This window comes from Drosophila biarmipes, unplaced genomic scaffold (assembly GCF_025231255.1).
Source record: "Drosophila biarmipes strain raj3 unplaced genomic scaffold, RU_DBia_V1.1 ptg000005l, whole genome shotgun sequence".
In the NCBI taxonomy this organism is placed as follows: domain Eukaryota; kingdom Metazoa; phylum Arthropoda; class Insecta; order Diptera; family Drosophilidae; genus Drosophila; species Drosophila biarmipes.
The window spans coordinates 5,322,388-5,344,690 of NW_026114527.1; the positions used below are offsets into that span (position 1 = coordinate 5,322,388).

The 22,303-nt window shown below is 38.1% G+C and overlaps 1 protein-coding gene across 48 annotated transcripts in view; it reads left to right on the plus strand.

Moving 5' to 3' along the window:
- Positions 1–22,303, plus strand: part of LOC108035740 (zinc finger protein ubi-d4 B) — a 156,202-nt gene that overhangs the window by 79,476 nt on the left and 54,423 nt on the right. For 22 of the 48 annotated variants that reach the window (XR_007764930.1, XR_007764934.1, XR_007764932.1 and 19 more), the window contains 4 exons: positions 46–213; positions 263–528; positions 583–669; positions 7,488–7,574. The gene's annotated coding sequence lies outside the window, so the exon portion shown is untranslated. Of the gene's footprint in view, positions 1–42; positions 214–262; positions 534–582; positions 670–6,985; positions 7,131–7,179; positions 7,253–7,487; positions 7,575–22,303 lie in introns of those variants that run through there. The other 26 variants (XR_007764909.1, XR_007764917.1, XR_007764929.1 and 23 more) reach the window with 20 other exon arrangements.

Sequence of the window (22,303 nt, forward strand, 5' to 3'; positions counted from 1 at the left end):
GGAATTTATATCAATAATTGTTTACTAATGGATAAACAAAAGTAGGAGTGCGCAGCGCCACTTGATCAAATCGCCTGGTGCTCGTTTTGGCCCACTCTGGCTGCCAACACGTGGAGCGGGACCACTCGAGCCGAGCCACATACAGTTTACCAGTGCAAATTTAAGTTTCGAGCCAAGCATTCCAACCGTTGTAAGACGTAAGGAAAACTTAAGGTAAATAAAAGTAAACCCAGCCTTGACCAGTTAGTTATTATGTTGGCAGTTCCTAGATTGATACACGTGTTGTTCGCCATATTCTCCTGACCAGTTGCGAGTAACCTAACCCCGGACTGATGGTTAGCCATCGACACGTCCAACACGAGCGTATAGCGGATAAGCAGACACCCTAGACTCTTGTTCTAACTGTTGAATCTGCCGCCTCGCAGCTAAGGATTCACTCCCGATCTCAGCAGCCGATCTGACTGTTGCATTGCTTTTGTAGTTGTTAGAATAAATTTAAATTTTATAGAAATTAAGCTTATTATACGGGTACAGTATGTATATTTGGCCTTAGATTGACTGTTAACTAATAATATTTTGTAGTTCACTCAGCATACACGCATCCTCGTTTACACACACCGTCCACAGGCCTGTCGACTGCACTGGAAACAAATTTAAAGTATTAATGTTGTAAGTACGGCATAGCCGACCGTCTGTTAACATCAATCTGAGCCGAGTAATATAACTATAGAATAACTATAAATTCAAGTTTTGACGCCCGTGCTATTTTTTTGAAGATTACCTTTTTTCTTTTCAAAACTTAATTGTTAACGTAAATTTTTGAATGAAGAACCTAAATGAAGTCAGTTGTACCCATTATATGGTTAATCTGCCATGGGCAAGCTAACGTTAAGCAATTCATAAGCATCTGCCATGGGCAAGCTAACGTTAAGAAAATCATAAGCCGCTGCCACGGGCAACTTATCTTTAATTGCATTTTGGTACGTATTTGAGAATGAAGTATAAAATGAAGTAAATTTGTTTGCGAATTGGGACACCTGAAGTAACTGTGCATCATTAATAAGGGCATTGGCCACAAACGCAAAGCGAGCCTATGCAAGGTTGGGTGGGTTCTGAAGAGGAATTAAATGACATCTGCAATTCCTCACATTTAATGTAAAATTAGATTCTTTGAGCTTTGGTTTAGTTTGTCAATAGTTCCTACTCTGTCTACTATTTAAGTTTATGTGACGGCGCGGTTCTCTAGGTAGCAAAACCCCACTCCCATGTTCCCTGAGCACAGCCGACTGGCAGAGTACGCTGCCAGATAGCCGCACACATGGTCGTGTTCGTTACATATTCTTTGGCGCCCAACGTCGGGGCGATCAGAAATCAGGAAAATACCGTATCTTGAGAATATAATAGAGTTAATTTTTCGTGTCGCTACCCAATGCAATATTCTAAAGAAAAATCCAATTTTTTTTTGTATAGTTTCCTAATTTGAGCCTTAATGTGATAGTTTGGAATTCAGACATCGCGCGTTCTTGCAGGTGCTGAACCTAGATTATGTTATCGCTCAATCCTAATTCCCATATCAACAATAAATGAATTGCTTCGGTATGTGAGATTTGGGGAAAAGCTCGAATTCGCACCAGGCAACATTATTCTTTTAATAATCACATTTGATTCACCTAAGAAAAGTCATTTGAGATTTACTTTGTTGGAAATTTCTAGCAAGTACTCATGATTATATTTTTAGAGATCAAACATTAAGTCTTACTGCTTTGAGATTTGTTTAGCTAAATAGTTTTTGGAAAGACACTCAGCAGTAATGCACTTGCTTTCCTAACATTAAAAGACTTTTGCCCAACAGAAACCCTAATTTTATATTAATATTTATTCGATGCACGGTAACTAAAGGATAGTCTCAATTTTAAATCAGAGTTTTTATATTTACAATATTTGAGAAAATATTTTAATACTACAACATGTCAGTTCAGCCTAATCGAGACGAGGTTGCAGTCACCGATAGTGGGGATGAACGTTCTCTTTGTATTATTTGCATAGTATCATTATGGTAATAGATACTGAACTTGCAGAAACCCCTTGTAGACATAAATTTCACAGAACATGCGTGGTACTGTGGTTAGGAACTAATGAAACTTGTCCGCTTTGCCGAAGTGCTTGTACCCTGGTACAACTGATAACCTTTCCTGCTGCTCAACCGAATAGGTCTACTAATGATACTAATAGGGAAGTTCGAGGTGCTTCTGCCAATCAAGCTACGGGAGCCGTTAACCGAACACAAGAGCGAATTCCAATCAGAACTTAACGAATCAGAGAGCACAGTCTAGCTTGAGAAGCATTTCCGAAACTCGAGTACAGCAGTTAATCACCGACTCCTTAGAAACCTTTCAAGTTAGCATGGTTGCAGCAGTAGCGGATGAGATCAGTAATACGATGCGAAACCTTCAGTTGACTAATAATTCCCAAAATCCGCGAAATCACATCCTTGTAGAAAATCCTGGAAACTTAAATCGATCCAATGCAAGCAGAGTTGATAGTAATCAAGGCTCTAGTATACGATTGCCTTAAGGTGATCCTGTGACACAAGCCTTATATCGTCCTGACAAAGTTTCAAGCGTTATTTCTAATTGGAACGTGAAATTCACTGGCATGGCAAGTGACATACCTGTTGAAGACTTTATCTATAGGATAAATAGTTTGACTATACAATGTCTAAACGCAAACTCTAATTTGCTATACCAATTTGCCAACGTACTATTTGCCGGACCAGCTTTACAATTTTATTGGCGTTTTCAGAGAACTTCAAGTGAACCGAATTGGTTTCACCTGTGTACAAGTCTCCGTGAACGGTATAGAGAAGCGCACTGACGAAGAGATTAAAGACTCTTTTCGACTTAGGAAGCAGAAAAGCGCGGAAAATTTTGACGATTTTCTAGATGCTATCCTAACGATTGCAGATGCTTTGCGTGAGCCTATGTCCGACAGTGAACTAGTTACCAACGTTAAAAAGAACCTTAAACCTGAATTACGACTAGAATTATTACATGTTTTGACCCCAAACATTGCCTCCTTAAGAGCAGAGTGCCACAATCACGAACGATTTCTCATTAGCATGGCAGGTAGGTCGGCAGCCCGTCCTCCTCCAAACCGGCGATTTGTAAATGAGCTAGTGCAGGTTGAAGAGTCTAGGGAAGAAGAGAATTATCAAACTATGAGCGACGTAGAAATAAATGCGATGCGCAATGCTGAGCGTTATAAATGTTGGAATTGTGAGGAAACCGGAAAAAGATATCATGATTGCCTCAAAGCCAGACGCATATTTTGCTATGGGTGTGGTCCTCCTGACACTTATAAGCCTAGTTGCTTGAAATGTAATCCCCCGTCGGAAAACTCGTAAGAGGATGTCCATCAATTCTGACTGGTGGATATCCTATTTCAAAATCACCATCAATAACAGGTACTAATAATCTTCTAATTTAAGTAACTCTCAACCTGACTCGACAACATCTAACCCAGATTTAGACAAACCCAACTGTATGTTAATTAAAAACACTACAGAGCCGTCATAAACCTTTAAATTTATCCCCTACCATGAAAGAGTACGCAACTATTATCAACGCAGAGCGGAAATATTTACACTACAAATTAATTCTGCCAACAAATCTCGATCAGCTAATCGAATGTGTTCATTTTGGAAACAGCAGCGAAGAATGAAGAAGTATGTCGTATCCTCTATTGTTAGGCAGGACAATGACAACCGTCCTTACATCGCTTTGGAATTATTTAACAAAACCTTGGCCTTGCTTGATAGTTGAGCTAACAAATGCGTAGTAGGTGGTAAATTGGCTAAACTTATTCTTACAGATCATCCAGGGTTAAGGAAGTTAAAATGTTATGTTCGTACAGCCGATGGACAAAATCAAAACGTCACCGCTACCATTGTCGTTCCGATTCACTATAACTCCTTATCTCAGGATGTAGAATTTTTAATAGTACCCAGTATTAAACAAGATATAATCTGCGGAATGGATTTTTGGAAATTATTTGGTCTTCGAATATCCAGTACAACGACTATTTCCGAAATTTCTGACTCCAATGATTTAGGTGACAGAGTCTTGCTTAATGCAACCGATCGAAACCGATTACAAGCTGTTATCGAATTCTTTCCATCGTCTGAAAAAAGTGGTTTAGGAAAAACAACCCTAATTCAACATCATATTGACACCGGTGCAGCAAAAGCAATTAAGCAAAGATATTACAACTTATCTTTATCCAAAGAGCTTCAGTTATGCCAAGAAGTAGACCGCATGATTAGTCTGGGAGTACTAGAAGAAGCGCCCGCGTCCACTTCTCCGGCAGTCTTGGTCGTAAAATCAGGCAAAGTGAGAATTTGCTTAGATTCTAGGAAGCTTAATTCTGTTACAGTAAAGGATGCTTATCCTACTCCTCTTATTGAAGGTCTACTAAGTCGCTTACCTTCAGTACACTGCATATCGAAAATTGATTTAAAAGATGTGTTTTGGCAGATATGTCTAGACGAAGAATCGAAACCAAAAACCGCAATAACCATACCCAACCGTCCTTTATATCAATTTACACGAATGCCTTTCGGACTTATGGATAAAGTAATACCTTATAGAATGAAATCACACGTGATGGTATATTTAGATGACCTATTAGTCATGTCTTCAAGTTTCGAAGAGCATCTTTCTCATCTGGCCGAAGTCGCTACGCAACTTCGAAAGGCAGGTCTTACTATTAATATCGCCAAAAGTCAGTTTTGCTTAAAGAAAATCGACTATTTAGGTTACATTGTTGGAGAGGGAACTTTGCAAGTGAATCCCAATAAAATAGCCGCCGTGTCCAACTTTCCTGTTCCAAAAACCAAACGTCAACTTAAGAGATTTCTCGGGATGACCGGTTGGTATCAACGGTTTATTAACCAATATTCGGAACAAACCTTCCACCTAACCGATTTGTTGCGAGGAAATGAATTTCACTGGAATGATAACGCCCAAGTTGCTTTTGAACAATTGAAAAAGGCTCTGACCACTGCTCCATTAATAGTACATCCCAATTACGAAAAACCGTTTATAGTGCAGTGTGATGCCTCGATCAATGGTGTTGGTGCGCTTCTAGCTCAATGTGATGAAAACGGAATAGAACGCCCTATTGCATATATGTCTAAGAAGCTTAATAGATCTCAAAGGAATTACTCTACGACGGAACTTGAATGCTTAGCAGTAGTTCTAGCTATTAAAAGATTTCGAATGTATATTGAAGGTCATGAATTTACTATTGTGACTGATCATGCAAGTCTCCGATGGCTCATGACGCAGCAAGACCTTCAAGGAAGATTTGCTCGGTGGGCACTCAAACTTCAAGGATTTAATTTTAGCATAGAACATCGTCGAGGTAGTGAAAATGTAGTAGCCGATGCCATTTCAAGATCTTTTGAATCAGATGAAGGCCTTGCCACTATTGATATCGATGTTCTCCCAGAAATTGATTTGGAATCCGAATTCTTTCAATCATCCAGCTATTCGCAACTTAAAGAAAAGTTAACGCAGTCTCAACTACCGGATTTTCAAGTAATAGATGGTTTTCTTTATCACAGGGTTGGTTTCTCTTACAGTTCCTCCGACCATCCGAAAGACTCCTGGAAGCTTGTGGTTCCGGTCGAGCTTAGAGAAGGTGTAATCAAGGCAGCTCACGATCAGCCGTCTTCTTCTCATTGCGGTGTAGCCAAATGTTTGGCAAATATTCGAAGAAAGTTTAACTGGCCGCGTATGGTTGTAGACGTTCGCAATTACATCAAAAACTGTGAGATTTGTAGGACATCAAAATACCCCATGCAGAAACTTAAACCACCCATAGGATAACAAATTGTTAACGAACGAGTATTTCAAAGGGACTTTATTGGTCCCTTCCCAAGGACGAAAAGATGTAATATAGGAATCTTTATAGTACTCGATCATCTATCGAAATTCACGTTTCTTAAACCGGTAAAGAAGTTTACAAGTCAAGTCGTCGTGTCATACCTGAAAGAGGAAATTTTTTATTGTTACGAAACGCCTGAGGTTATAGTAAGCGATAATGGTTCGCAATTCAAAAGTCAGGAATTTTCTTCTTTTCTTTCTAAGCATTGCATTACCCACACTTGCACCGCAGCCTATTCGCCGCAGTCCAATGCCGCAGAAAGAGTTAATAGGTCTTTTAATGCTGCATTGAGAGCCTATACCCGATCCGATCAGAGAGAATGGGATAGATATCTTAGTAGTATAACCTGTTCTCTGCGTCGACATATGCACCAGTCAATAGCTGAATCTCCATTCTTTGTTGTTTTCGGGCAGCATATGATTTGTCACGGAAAAGATTATAAATTACTCAAAAATCTAAATTTGCTTAATGAAAGTTCCTTACGACTAAACCGACAAGACCAATTCTCTACGTTACGATTTGACCTCCAAAAGCAATTAGACAAAGCTTATAAAAAGAATGAGCAATCCTATAACCTCCGATCTAGGCCTCGATCTTTTCAGGTAGGAGACGAGGTAATTAAACGAAACTTCGCCCTTAGCAATGCCGCCGCCCACTTCAATGCTAAGCTTGCACCGGTAGGAATAAAGGTCCGTGTCAAGCAAAGACTGGGAAACTCTCTCTATTTACTTAGGGATTTAAACGGAAAGGAATTAGGAACATATCATGCAAAGGATATTTGGTAACAGTAGACACCCTTTTTCAGGTTTTATCTCTGTCGTGAAGACTAAAGATTAATCCTGTGCTGTAGGGGTGTGAAATTATTAGGAAAAATTCTTGTATTTTTTTTAATATAAAATAGCGCTACTGGTTCCGCAACCTGGTGGCAACCTCACATCCTAGAAAATACTAAACGATAATTTCGTATTTTCTAACACTGCTTGTCAGAGGGCTTGCACCCGCCATTTGCGTTTTTTCGTTCTCTTATTTCTGATCTTTCGGCCGAAGCACACGCGTTTTAAATCAAATCGAATTTTGCAAAGAAGTGCGAGACCAGTCGAGCCGAGCCACATACAGTTTACCAGTGCAAATTTAAGTTTCGAGCCAAGCATTCCAACCGTTGTAAGACGTAAGGAAAACTTAAGGTAAATAAAAGTAAACCCAGCCTTGACCAGTTAGTTATTATGTTGGCAGTTCCTAGATTGATACACGTGTTGTTCGCCATATTCTCCTGACCAGTTGCGAGTAACCTAACCCCGGACTGATGGTTAGCCATCGACACGTCCAACACGAGCGTATAGCGGATAAGCAGACACCCTAGACTCTTGTTCTAACTGTTGAATCTGCCGCCTCGCAGCTAAGGATTCACCCCCGATCTCAGCAGCCGATCTGACTGTTGCATCGCTTTTGTAGTTGCTAGAATAGATTTAAATTTTATAGAAATTAAGCTTATTATACGGGTACAGTATGTATATTTGGCCTTAACTAATAATATTTTGTAGTTCACTCAGCATACACACATCCTCGTTTACACACACCGTCCACAGGCCTGTCGACTGCACTGAAAACAGATTTAAAGTATTAATGTTGTAAGTACGGCATAGCCGACCGTCTGTTCACATCAATCTGAGCCAAGTAATATAACTATAGAAATTCAAGTTTCGACGCCCGTGCTATTTTGTTGAAGATTACCTTTCTTCTTGTCAAAACATAATTGTTAACGTAAATTTTTGAATAAAGAACCTAAATGAAGTCAGTTGTACCCATTATATGGTTAATCTGCCATGGGCAAGCTAAAGTTAAGAAAATCATAAGCCGCTGCCATGGGCAACTTAGCTTTAATTGAATTTTGGTACTTATTTGAGAATGAAGTATAAAATGAAGTAAATTTGTTTGCGAATTGGGACACCTGAAGTAACTGTGCATCATTAATAACGGCATTGGCCACATACGCAAAGCGAGCCTATGCAAGGTTGGATGGGTTCTGAAGAGGAATTAAATGACATCTGCAATTCCTCACACTTAAAGTTAAATTAGTTTCTTTGAGCTTTGGTATAGTTTGTCAATAGTTCCCTACTCTGTCTACTATTTAAGTTTATGTGACGGCGCGGTTCTCTAGGTAGCAAAACCCCACTCCCATTTTCCCTGAGCACAGCCGACCCTGTAGGCAGAGTACGCTGCCAGATAGCCGCACACATGGTCGTGTTCGTTACAAGTGTGGAAAACTCCACACAGACTGTTTAAAATGAACAGTATGTCATGTTGTGTTCATACTCCAGGCAATTTGTGGATTGCACAGGGCCGTTCCTTTTATGTGGCTCTTCCACGTGTATTGCAGGCTATAAATGGGGTACACTTCATTTTTTTTGAAGACTCTGGCTCCAGCTCGACTCTGAAGAGTGGTTGCGGCTCTTTTTTCCTGCTTATAATGTTACTGAATTTCTTTGCAGAAAACCCTTTTTCCTTGGCGGTTACGTCGAGCTCGATTCCTTTTAGTACTACTTGCAGGCCCTTAATGTTTTTTAGTTGGTGTGTGTAGTAGCTTTTCCTAGCCTTCTCCAGCTATTTGGATACAGCTTGGAAATGTTCTTCAAATTTCGTTTGAAGCTTGGTTTCATGGACACCCCCTTTTGTGACCGGAACAATATAAAAGTTTCCGTTCCTGGTCAGCACAAAAATGTTGTTGAGAAGGGCGTTCGAGACTTTCTCCCTAATGTAAATTGGTGGAGGCTGAGGTTTCGGTTGGGTTCTGATTTCCCGGGTAATTTATTTTCTATTTAGACACGGTTTATTTTTGACTTTTTACCTACCGCGCTATTCTGCGGGCTAGGTTTACTTGATATGATATGACAGTCCGGTCGGTAGTATGGCCGAACCCGCTTGCTGAATTTCGTTTTAAATTTGATTTGTTGTATCTGTGTAGCTGTAGTTGCTATTTGTGTTTTTGCCGTAGCTGTAATCTTTACTGACAAATTAAGTGCTGATGCAGAAGTTTTACCGTTTCATGTTGTTGGTGCGCCAGGGGTCAAAACTGATAATTGGGGGTTTTGCATTGTTGGCTCCACGGCGTCGGAGTAGGGCTAACCATAGGTAAGCATGGTGAAGCAAAATCGTAATCTTTGGCTTTCGACCAACAGCAGGGTCGTTTTGTGCACTTCGGGGCTAATTGACCGCGCTTGATCAGCGCTTACATCGGTTGCTTTAAAAGAGAAGTACTCGTTCTTTCTTTATTCTGAGAGCCGTCTCTCGTCTTCCTAGCGTTGACGTTGTGTGCGAACGTCGTTTTGACTCATTGCCTCATTGCAATCGAGGATAATTTTGTAAAAGTTTTAGGTTTTATGTTATGTTTTATTTAAATAATTAATTAATAAGCAATTTCATCGCAGAGAGTGCCTTTTCGCGTTATTGTCGATTGATTAAGCCAGTCACCGCACATTTATGATTTTATTGAATATTTTTTCCGATACACGATAAATACACTTCTGCATGCGATGACGGTTGATAGTTTAATTCCGCTTTTGACGTGTTCCTTCTATATGGGTATCTCGTAGTGCCTTGTTGTATCCTTGAAGTTTCCTTGGAGTGCGTTGTAGAATCCTGATTTCTTAATATAATTAGCGAATACTAGGAATTATCATTGGAGTTTTTTCGTAGTACTCTTTGAGTATCCTTTGAGTCTTTTCGTAGTATCGCTTGAGAATCCTTGGAGATTCAACGTTGTTTTGCTTCTTTGTGTCTGTATTATTTCGCTTACGTGGTCGGTACCCTCTTTTTTTTGTGTTTTCGTATCGAATCCATAATCTGGTAAGGCCCGTCGTATCTTTGGGACAATTTTGCTGCAAACCCCTAGGCCGCTTTTGCTAAACGGTGATCCTTAGATTATCATGCCTAGCCTGATCCTGAGACGCTCTCTCCAGATATCTCTGAGTTTGTTGGCCTTGTCCTCTGGGGTCTCAGTTGATCGTCCGGTCCGCGCGCTCGGTAATCTTGGTTCTCTGCCTTGGGTAGTGAACGACGGTGTCTAACCTGTAAAGTCGGAAACGCTCGTGTCAGGACATTTTTGCTGCCCAGCGAACTGCGCTGTCATAGTTTTCGCCGTCCTATTTTCTCTATGAGTCGGTTTCTCCTGCCGGGTGTATGGATTTGTGAAATGTTGCTTGGTTCCCATCTTGGCCAGAAAACTATCAAACATCACGATGGAAAAGTTGACTTGTTGAGTGCTCTAAACACCCCATTTGGAGAAGGTCGTCCACCTTCGCATAGATCTCTCTTTGAACATTCGGATTCTTGTGGTAGTATCGTTGTTGATTGGTTGGTCGCCTTTCATCGTGATCTGATGCTCTGCCGATTGTGTCCTTGTGGCCTCCACCAATCGGCACCGCTACTGATAACTGCTGCCACTCCTGCATTTGCTGCTGTTGCGGTGGTGTCCATGGGCCACTGCGTGTTGCGCCTGATTTCTGCGTGGGACTGTGGCGGCGACCATTGGTCATTTTCTTGTGTCTCCCTGTTACCCGTCTCTTCGCATCTTCTGCATGTGACCTTCGTTGGAGATGCAGACTTGGTCTTCTAGTTCTTGTTTTACTGTATCCTTTTTCAAATCCTTCATACTCTTCGGCTATCATCATTACCTTATTCAGGTCCGACATTTTGGAAGGTCTCTTAAGAAGATCCTTAGACGTTTAGTGCAGTTTTTCATGTTAAACCTTACGGTCTCTATCGAAAAATATTTCAGTGGTCTCACTATCGTCTGCATGTCGATCATGAAGTCTTTGAACGACTCGCTAGAGCCCTGCTTCCGTTGCCTGACCTGATCCGACAACCTGGTGAAGAAGTCTCGGGGCAGAAATACATTCTATGAACTCAATTGTTTTCCATTGTTTGTTGTTGGACTACTTTGAAGTCCTTCCGGCATTCCTCGGGTAATCACGTGTAAGTCCAAGTCGTATGTGTTGGCGAACTATTCTACATGCTGTAAGGTTTTTCCGCCCCGTCGAACCTAAACCACCACTCGAGAACCTGTTTAGTGACACGAGCATAGTCTGACGGGCTTGGTCTCAAGGTCAGCGCTGCTGTTTTCTTTCTGTGCTTGACTCTCTCCTATGGCCCTTTTTTTGTAACTTTTAACGCTCAGGTTTGCCATTAGACATCGTTAGCGTGATGCTTGGGCCGACTCTGTCGTGATATGTAGTTGTGGGGTGTTCTCCGCTTTTAAGTAATATTCCGACAATCTGCCATTCAGGGCGACACTTCGCTTCTACGCCTAGGGTAAACGAATGTTCCACCTTACTGTCCGCGTAGCTGTCGATGCTTGCTGCTGACGATGTCCTACGCACTGATCCTGGATGTGCTGGATGAGTGGCTGTAGCTTGGTTTCTGTTACTCGGGCATTTAGGCATACGCCGATCCGGGACATCACGGATCGAAACCGTAGCGCTCGCATGGACTACTCCACTCGAGATCGTACCCAATCGACCGCTCTCCTTTTCTGGCAAATCGTGCCAGGACCTGCTCAGTTTTCACTTGACGTACTGGGCTAACGCCGAGACTCGCCAAAGAAGTGCTTTGGCCAAGGTGCACTGGGGTTAGACAGGTCACGATTTTATGTGTCAGGCCTTCACTGCTCAAACTCTGACCGACTCTCCAGGGCTTACATTCCGGGAAATGACAGATATCCTTGACCCAACAGTGTGATTCCCCCTGGAGCTCAGCTACCTGTCTCTCAATTCGGTGATTTCCGGTATACCAATCCCGAACTTGCTAATTGTAAGCTCCCACTGCGAAGCCTCCGTTTTCGACTGACTGTTTGCTTTAAAATCTTAACTGATCTCAATGGTCCTCCTGATCGACTGATCCTTCTGCCGGCGCCTTGCTGCTTTATATGGAGCCTTTAGGAACCGTTATTTTACTTTTCCGCATGTTTCGCAAGTTTGCGCAAGTTCTTGCTAAAGCCTGGTGCAGTTCCGTTATTCCCTTTTGCACACGGCACTCATGGTCTCCAAAATCGCATATTTTCAACCTTGATCTCCTAACTCACTTCCTCTCCAACCGAATTCGCTTTTACCTCTTACTTTGACCAACATTGAAAAACAGACATTTACTTGCATATCCTAGCCTTTGAGTCCTTCCGATGATCGTAATGATTCGTTCGGCGCTCCCGCGCTGCTTCCCTGGCGCTCGCTCGGCTCTTATAACGCCATTGAGTTTCTATAGCACTGGTCGTCATCCTCGAAGCAATTTCAAATTTCCCGATCTATCTTGGCCACCGATACCCATAAGTTATTAATAACCCAGCGGGCCTCCTCATGGTATCGATACTCATTAGCTGTCGATATCGCTAGGGCGGCATGGCCCTTTGATCCGTGCGATGTTCACCATAAACGATGTTGCCATTTTGCGTGTCCCTATCGATCGCACTATCCTCCAGTGCCAATAAACGCCTATCAATGGGACTCCTCCCTGATTTTGCAACTTTCATGGGTGGGTTTTTAAATTTTCTTAACACCTTCCTCTTTCATCCTTTCTCACTCCACTTCCTCAGCTCCTTTTGCTCGTGTTTGACCTGCATGGCCCGCCTCGCCCGGCTGATTTCTTGTTAGAGCTCCAGGTTGCTAGTTCCCCTGCTTCTGCTCCGTGACCGTGTCTAACCGGCAGGGGGCGGGGACAAACACAGCGGCCAGCACCTGACAGATGCGCCCCTCCTCACGCAGACTAACGAAGATGTGACGCAGCCTTTCGCTGTTCATGCTGCCGCGACCAGCATGGCATTCGCGCAATTTCAAGCAGCAACTGTCTCGTTACCTCGAAGAGCAGCTGGTACGTAGCCGAATGAGAACCTGCTAGTCGAGCCGCTAGTGCTACGGCTAAATGCATTGCCTTGGTTCAGCCCACGTTTCTTGAAAGCGTCTTGGCCATTGCTTGTCACCCCAAGTCACCAAAAGCCCTTTACAGGATTCTCGTCCTCATTTTTCTTATCCATTACGGTACAGTTCTCTGTGCCCTCCCCCTTCCTTCGGCAGACGCCGAAGGATACTGTTTAAGCTCGCTTACGTGGACAGACCGCTCTTCTTTTGAGTTTCCGTGTCGAATTCTTCAGAGAACTACCCATAATCCATGATTTTGCTGCAAACCCTTCCGCTGATTTTAAAAAATGGTGTTGCTTGGCACACGACGTCACCCAGCGCTGATGTCCATTGCTTTCTCCTAAGACGCTCTCTCCAGATTTCCCTGAGATTGTTAGCCTTGTTCTCAGGGGTCTCAATTGGTCGTCCGTTCCTTAAGGTCTCTCTGTCATATAGTACGCTAGGTAATCTTGGTTCTCTGCCTTGCGTAATCAACGACGGTGTCTAGTTCGTAAAGTCCGAAACATTCGTAATTAGCGTTTAGTGTTTAGTTTCTTTGCTCCTGCCAATCGACATGCGCTAGCCTTGTTTTTAGCGTCCCATTTGCTCTATCAGTCGGGTTCTCTTGCGGGGTGTATGGAGTTGTGAACAGTTGCTTGGTTCCCATCTCGGCCAGGAATCTTTTCAAGATTTTTGCTGGAAAACTGTACTCCGTTGGCCATTATGACTACTTTCGGAACCCCACGCCTCGCACACTTCGATTATGCGTTCCCTGAAAGCTTTTGCAGCCTACGGCTTATCTGGCACCTACGTCAGCATTTTTCCAGCCGTCTGCACCTGATTCGATTTGAGTCTTATGCATATTTCGCATCCTCTCCTGGCCAGTAGTACCGGGCTGCTAGACGCTTTATTGTCCTTTGGCGTACTACGTGGTCAACTACCGGTGAGTCGTGGTTTTCTTTCAGCCCCGTATCCCGAAGAGCTTTCAGGACGCAGGTCTTCCATGTTGCGACCTCCACGCTGCCCGCTCTATGAGGTATATTCCTGTATAGGGTGTCACCCTCCATCAGTCTGAGTCCTAATCTTGCCAGTACCCATCCTTCAGGTCAAAACTGCTGATGTACCATGCGTACAATCTGATCTCAATGCATTTCAAATATGGTGCATGGGTAATGAGTTAATTTTAAATGGTTCAGCTCTTACTATTCAACTTATGTTTTAAGTGGTCCATATGAATCCTTAAATTAAATTTTCTGACAACATTTACTATCATGGTGAATAAAGCCAGGAGCAAGTACCAGAAGCAATCTTTTCAGTTATTATATTAGACTATATTACCTAATAACTACTATCAACTCTCTACCTATCCTTAAATCAATTATACTATCCTATTCAGCAACAAATTAGTTTTAATTTATGTATTTTGTCTATGCGTATTCTGACCCGTATTTTGAATTGTCTTTTGTTATATTGTCTTTTTGTTTCGCCCTGAACGGTGAATGGTCGTACGGGCCACTCGTTTGTACTGACCATAGTGCATCAACTTGCATCATCAATTATTTCAATTCTTTACACGACTCGCTCAAACCCAGTTTCCGTTGTCTGGTAAATAAGTCTATCGGCAGAAATACTTTCTATAAACTTCAGTGTTTTTCATTGTTTGTTTTTTGCGATGAACCACTTTAAAGCCCTTCCCTTAAGCAATTCCGACATCCTTCAGGGAACACTCCACCTGCTGCAGAAATTCGAATGGGTTTTCCGCCCGTCGAACCTAAACAATCGTGAACCTGTTAAGCGACACTTGCGTAGTCTGACTGCCTGGGTCTCGAGGTTGAAGCTGTTGTTTGCTGTCTTAGCTTGGCTCTCGCCTGCGGGCCTCTTTTTGTAAGTTGTCAACGCTCAGGCTTGCCACTATGCTGCCCCCTTCAAAATTCCTTAGTGTGATGCCTGGGCCGGTCATGACAATGCCTTTCTCATGTCTTTTAATCTGCCGTCCAGGGCGACATTCACGTTTTGGGCGCCAGATGTAACGAACTTATTTTTGTGGTCTGATCGCTACGAGACTCGTGCAGTTAGCTTGTGTGTTCGGTAGCTCAATGATCCGGTCCTGTAGCTCCCTGAAGATCCTTCAAGCTCTCTTAAGACGCTTGGCGCTGATCGTCCCTGGTTTCCAAACTCACTTCCTCTCCAATGGTAAGCGGCCGGTCATCTGTTTTACTCCGTTACTGTAGTACAGTACAGCACCTCTTACTTCGGTAAACATTTAAAAAAACGCGTTTTTACTCTCCGGCGCTTACTTGCATATCCTAGCCTTTAAGTCCTTGCGATGCTCCTGCAGATTCCCTCGGCATGATATTATAGCATTGACACTTTATCGCTGCGATGTTAGCCATAAAAGATGTTTCCATTTTGCGTGTCCCCATCGATCCCACTACCCTCTTCCCTTTTACGTGGTGATTTTGCAACTTTCATGGATAAGTTTCTCGGCGGGCTTAATCAGTGCATCCAGGAACTCTATCTTGTTGGTGCTCACGTGGTTGTGCTGGTCGCGCACTCCGTTCCAGATGCGGGCGTACACCCGGGACGCGTAACCCTTCTCCTTGGCCGACTTTGGTTTTGAAGACGTCCCCGAATCCGGAGGTTTTAGAAGTCTTTCCGAATCCAAGGGCTCAATGCATTGCCTTGGTTCAGCCCAGGTTTCTTGAAAGCGTCATTGGGACGGCATGGCAGGCCTGGCATTAAAGCTGGTCTGGGCCATTGCTTGTGTAACACGGCTGGCTTGGGCTTAAAGTTACCCCAAAGCCCTTTACTGGCTTCTCGTCCTTATTCTTCTTATCCATTACGGTACAGTTCTCTGTACCTTTCTTCGGCAGACTGCTGTGCGTGTTTCCTGTCAGTCCCAATCAAGTCTTCGGACGCCTGGGCTTGTTAGTACTCCTAAATTTATCCTTAACGTGTTCCTTCTATATGGATACCTCGCAGTACCTTGGAGATTCCTTGGAGTACCTTTTAGTAAGCTGATTTCGTAATATCCTTCGAGAATCCTTGGAGTTATCCTTGGAGATTTTTCGTTTAATATAAAACCTCCTATGCTTGGAAATAACATTTTTAATTATTCTGAATTGTTATACCCTTGCAGAGGGCTTAATGGTTTCAGTCAGAAGTTTGCAACACAGTGAAGGAGACGTTTCCGACCCCATAAAGAATATATATTCTAGTCGATCTAGCCATCTCCGTCTGTCCGTCCGTTTCTACGCAAACTAGTCTCTCAGTTTTAAATCTATCGGGCTGAAACTTACCCAAAAGCCTTCTTTCTATTGCAGGTAGTATATAAGTCGGAACCAACCGGATCGGACAACTATATATTATAGCCCCCATAGAAACTATCGGGGAAGCTTGGATATAACATTTTTAAATTTGTTCTGAATTTCGAATTAAATTTTATCAAAATCGGACTACTATATCATATAGCTCCCATAGGAACAATAGAAAAATTAGTGGTAAAATAAAATTGAATAATTATGTCTTCGGTGATTTTTAACTAATAGCCTCCTACGCTTGGAAATAACATTTTTATTTGGTTTTGAATTTCGAATTAAATTTTATCAAAATCGGACGACTATATCATAAAGCTGGCATACGAACGAACGGATAATTGGTGGGAAAATAATGTGGAACAAATTATAGCTTTTGACATATTATCTTATGATATTGGGAATATAAATTTTTATATTTTTAAGAATTTCGAATTCAATTTAATAAAATCATTGATTATTTTTTATAACTGCAAGGGTATACAAACTTCGGCTTGCCGAAGTTAACTTTCTTTTTTGTTATTATTATTATTATAATTATTGCTATTATTATTAATATTATTATTGCTATTATTATTATTATTAGAAGTATTATTATTATTAGTATTATTAATAGTGTTATTAATATTATTATTATTATTATTGCTATTGCTATTATTATTATTAATATTAGTATTATTATTATTATTAGTATTTATTACTATTATAATTAATTATTAAGTATTATTATTATTAGTATTATTAATAGTATTATTATTAGTATTATTATTATTATTATTATTATTATTATTATTATTATTATTATTATTATTATTATTATTATTATTATTATTATTATTAATATTATTATTATTATTATTATTATTATTAATATTATTATTATTATTATTATTATTATTATTATTATTATTATTATTAATATTATTGTTATTATTATTATTATTATTAGTATTATTATTAAAATTAGTATTATTATTCTTATTATTATTATTGCTATTGTTATTATTATTATTATTATTATTATTATTATTATTATTATTATTATTATTATTATTATTATTATTATTATTATTATTATTATTATTATTATTATTATTATTATTATTATTATTATTATTATTATTATTATTATTATTATTATTATTATTATTATTATTATTATTATTATTATTATTATTATTATTATTATTATTATTATTATTATTATTATTATTATTATTATTATTATTATTATTATTGCTATTGCTATTATTATTATTAATATTATTATTATTTATATTATTATTAGTATAATTATTATTATTAGTATTATTAATATTATTATTAATAAATAATATTAATATTAATATTATTAATAATAAATAATGTGGAACAAATTATAGCTTTTGACATATCTTATAATATTGGGAATATAAATTTTTATATTTTTAAGAATTTCGAATTCAATTTAATAAAATCATTGATTATTTTTTATAACTGCAAGGGTATACAAACTTCGGCTTGCCTAAGATAACTTTCTTTTTTGTTATTATTATTATTATAATTATTGCTATTATTATTAATATTATTATTGCTGTTATTATTATTATTATTGCTATTATTATTATTATTAATATTATTATTATTTTTAATATTATTGTTATTATTTTTATAGTATTTTTATTAAAATTAGTATAATTATTATTATTATTATTATTATTGCTATTATTATTATTAATATTATTATTAGTATTATTAATAGTATTAATAATATTAGTATTATTATTGCTAGTATTATTATTATTATTATTATTATTATTATTATTATTATTATTATTATTATTATTATTATTATTAGCATTATTATTAGAATTATAATTAGTATTATTATTATTATTAGTATTATTATTATTTTATTTTTTATTATTATTATTATTAGTATTATTATTATTTTATTTTTTATTGTTATTATTATTATCATTATTATTATTATTATTATATTGCAGAGGGTATAATGATTTCAGTCAGAAGTTTGCAACGCAGTGAAGGAGACGTTTCCGACCCCATAAAGAATATATATTCTTGATCAGCGTCACAATACAAGTCGATCTAGCCATGTCCGTCTGTCCGTCCGTGTCCGTCTGTCCGTCCGTTTCTGCGCAAACTAGTCTCTCAGTTTTAAAGCTAGTGAACTTGCTTTCTTGTTTAAAATATAACCTCCTATGCTTGGAAATAACATTTTTAATTAGTTTTGAATTTTTATACCCTTGCAGAGGGTATAATGATTTCAGTCAGAAGTTTCCAACCCCATAAAGAATATATATTCTTGATCAGCGTCACAATACGAGTCGATCTAGCCATGTCCGTCTGTCCGTCCGTTTCATTTTTAAATTAGTTCTAAATTTCGAATTAAATTTTATCAAAATCGTACGACTATATCATAAGCTGGCATAGGAACGAGCGGATAATTAGTGGAAAAAAAATGTGAAACAAATTATAGCTTTGGGGCTTTTTGACATATTATCTTATAAGATTGGAAATATAAATTTTTTTTTTTAAGAATTTCGAATTCATTGTAACAAAATTATTGATTATTTTTTATAAATGCAAGGGTATACAAACGTCGGCTTGCCGAAGTTAACTTCCTTTCTTGTTATTATTATTATTATTATTATAATTATTGCTTTTATTATTATTATTATTATTATTATTATTATTATTGCTATTGTCTGTCCGTCTGTCCGTTCGTCTGTCCGTTCGTCTGTTAATCTGTCTGTCCGTCCGTCTGTCCGTTTCTACGCAAACTAGTCTTTCAGTTTTAAAGCTATCTGGCTGAAACTTACCCAAAAGCCTTCTTTCTATTGCAGGTAGTATATAAGTCGGAAACAACCGGATCGGACAACTATATCTTATAGCTCCAATAGGAACTATCGGGGAAAAAAAATTAAAAAAATTATATCTTTCTTGTTTTTGAACATATACCTTTCTAAGCTTGGATATAACATTTTTAAATTAGTTCTGAATTTAGAATTAAATTTTATCAAAATCGGACGACTATATCATATACCTCCCATAGGAACAATAGGAAAATTAGTGGTAAAATAAAATTGAAAAATTATATCTTCGGTGTTTTGTAACTTATAGCGTCCCACGCTTGGAAATAACATTTTTTATTTGGTTTTCAATTTCGAATTAAATTTTACCAAAATCGGACGACTTATCATATAGCTGGCATAGGAACGAGCACATACTTGGTGGGAAATAATGTGAATCAAATTATAGCTTTGGGGCTTTTTGACATATTATCTTATAAGATTGGAAACATACATTTTTTTATTTTTAAGAATTTTAAATTCAATGAAATAAAAAGAATGATTATTTTTTATAACTGCAAGCGTATACAAACTTCGGCTTGCCGAACTTAACTTCCTTTCTTGTTTAAAATATAACCTCCTATGCTTGGAAATATCATTTTTAATTAGTTCTGAATTTTTATACCCTTGCAGAGGGCATAATGATTTCAGTCAGAAGTTTGCAACGCAATGAAGGAGACGTTTCCGACCTCATAAAGAATATATATTCTTAATCAGCGTCACAAGACGAGTCGATCTAGCTATCTCCGACTGTCCGTCCGTCTGTCCGTCCGTTTCTACGCAAACTAGCCTCTCAGTTTAAAATCTATCGGGCTGAAACTTAAAATTATATCTTTGGTGATTTTTAACATATACCTTTCTTAGCTTGGATTTAACATTTTTAAATTACTTCTGAATTTCGAGTTAAATTTTATCAAAATCGGACGACTATATCATATAACTGCCATATGAACAATCGGAAAATTAGTGGTAAAATAATATTGAAAAATTATATCTTCGGTGTTTTTTAACTTATAGCCTCCTACGCTTGGAAATAACATTTTTTATTTGGTTTTGAATTTCGAATTAAATTTTATTAAAATCGGACGTCATATAGCTGTCATAGGAACGATCTGATAATTGGTGGGAAATAATGTGAAACGAATTATAGCTATGGGTCTTTTTGACATACCATCTTATAATATTGAGATTATAAATTTTTATATTTTTAAAAATTTCGAATTCAATTTAATAAAATTATTGATTATTTTCTTTAACTGCAAGAGTATACAAACTTCGGCTTGCCGAAGTTAACTTCATTTCTAGTTATTAATATTATTATTATATGTTCGGCTATGTTGTAAAATTTACAGGCGAACTTAAATTTACCTATAGCTACGTGGCCTTAAGCTTAAAAACTAGATAAGAATTTACATTATTTATTTCTCTTCATCGAATTATCTAAAGCTTTATAAGCTATTTAAATATCGTTAATTATATTACTAGAGTTAAGGAATGTTATAATATTTCTTTGTAAGAAGGTAAGGGGTTTGTGGAAGCGAAGAGATTAGTTCTTATGGGATCAAGATAGAAGCAGTCTATTAGGATGTGTCGGGGTGTTATGGTGTCGTTGTTGCATAGCGGGCAAAAGGGTATTGTGGGAGGGTTGGTATATAGGTGACTGTTGGTGTGTCCTAGCCGAAGACGTACAATTTTTCAGAAGGTTTGTCGTGGAATTAGAACATAATTGTATATATTGTTTAAATGTGTATTGTTTGATTTGTAATATGTTTTTGTTTGGCTAAGAAGAGAGATTTGTAGCTCTTTATAGTGTTTTTTTATGTGTTTGACCATATCGGATATATTCAGGTATTCGCAAAATGTCAAGGACGAGGAAAAAGGCTTTTTTTGCAGATTCATCAGCAACTTCGTTGTCTTGCATGCCGCAGTGACCCGGGATCCATGCAATGATCATGTTCAGACGAACACTAATAAAAATTAAATATATAACACTTTATGTGACAATTGTAAATCGACCCAGAGCTATAAACTATGGTCTGTAATTTAAAACCCTACAAGGTAGCGGTGTTAGCATTTGTAATCTCTAAGGGCAGGTTACTTGAGCCTAACCGAAGATAATCACTTGAGATGTTTCTCACACTGCACCAAGGGTTCCTGTGCGGGGGTCAAATGATAACTCTCCCGCTCAGGCATACGCGGCCTCTGCGTAGGTCACAGATAAGACCAGAATACGAATTTCGTGTTAGTTTCCTAAGCAGGGACTTAGAAAATAAAATTCAGTTTTTATACAGAACTCAACTGAAGAGGTCATTTTGGTCCTTCGACAACTCTGCAGTTTTCCCCCACCAGTGGTAAGAGACTTAGAAGTTAGGCCAGCACCTAGCAAAAAATTTATAAAAATCAAAAAGAAAAAAAAGAATCTTAAATGATAAAATACAAAATTTATTCAATTATAGTATTGCAACAAAAAAGTCAAATTTTGTTGTAAAAGTGATGGAAAAATCGAGAAATCAAAAAAAAAAAATAAAAATAATTCTTGCCATCGAGCAGTTATATTTTCGGCGTTTTCGAACATCGAAAAGTGATTGATAAAATCAGGCGTATTCGAGGCCGACATCGAAAAAGTTATAACGGTGAAATGAAAAGTGACTCACAAATGTATTGACAAAATAAAGGGTTTACTAATATCACAGTGACCCCAAAAAATAAAAAAAGATACTCCTAATATAAAAAATCTGAAGAATAAAAAAAAATTTAAAACAACTCCTAAATCATCTGTTAAACTTTTAACCTGCATATACGCACTTCAAGGCCTTCAGCACGCCTCCGACTAGTACAACTAACAAGCATGAACAGCGGAAAAAACAGATAACATCGAAGATTCAGCAGCGACAACAACAGCGGCAACAATATATAGGATCACATAAGTCCTATCTATAAAATTACATTTTTATTTTTTATTAATTACAAATATTATATATTATATTACAAATATATTATAAAACAAATTTAAGCTTAAGCATTTAAGCGAAAGCCAGTTAGATATAGCGATTGAGCAGTTAGAAAGGTATTTAAAAGATACATTTGAGGACATTCAAAATGATAAAATTAAAACTTTTGAAATTAGGATTGGGAAGATTAATTTTTATTGCTAGTCCTTTTAAAGCAGCGAAACACTACAGACGTCACTGTTAGAAGATATAATGATATATAGGAGGAATTAGCGTTCGATATGTCAATGGTAACCAAAGACATGAACAAAAACTTGAGGAAATTGTGCCAAAAAAGGAAGAAGTTGCAAATCATAAAA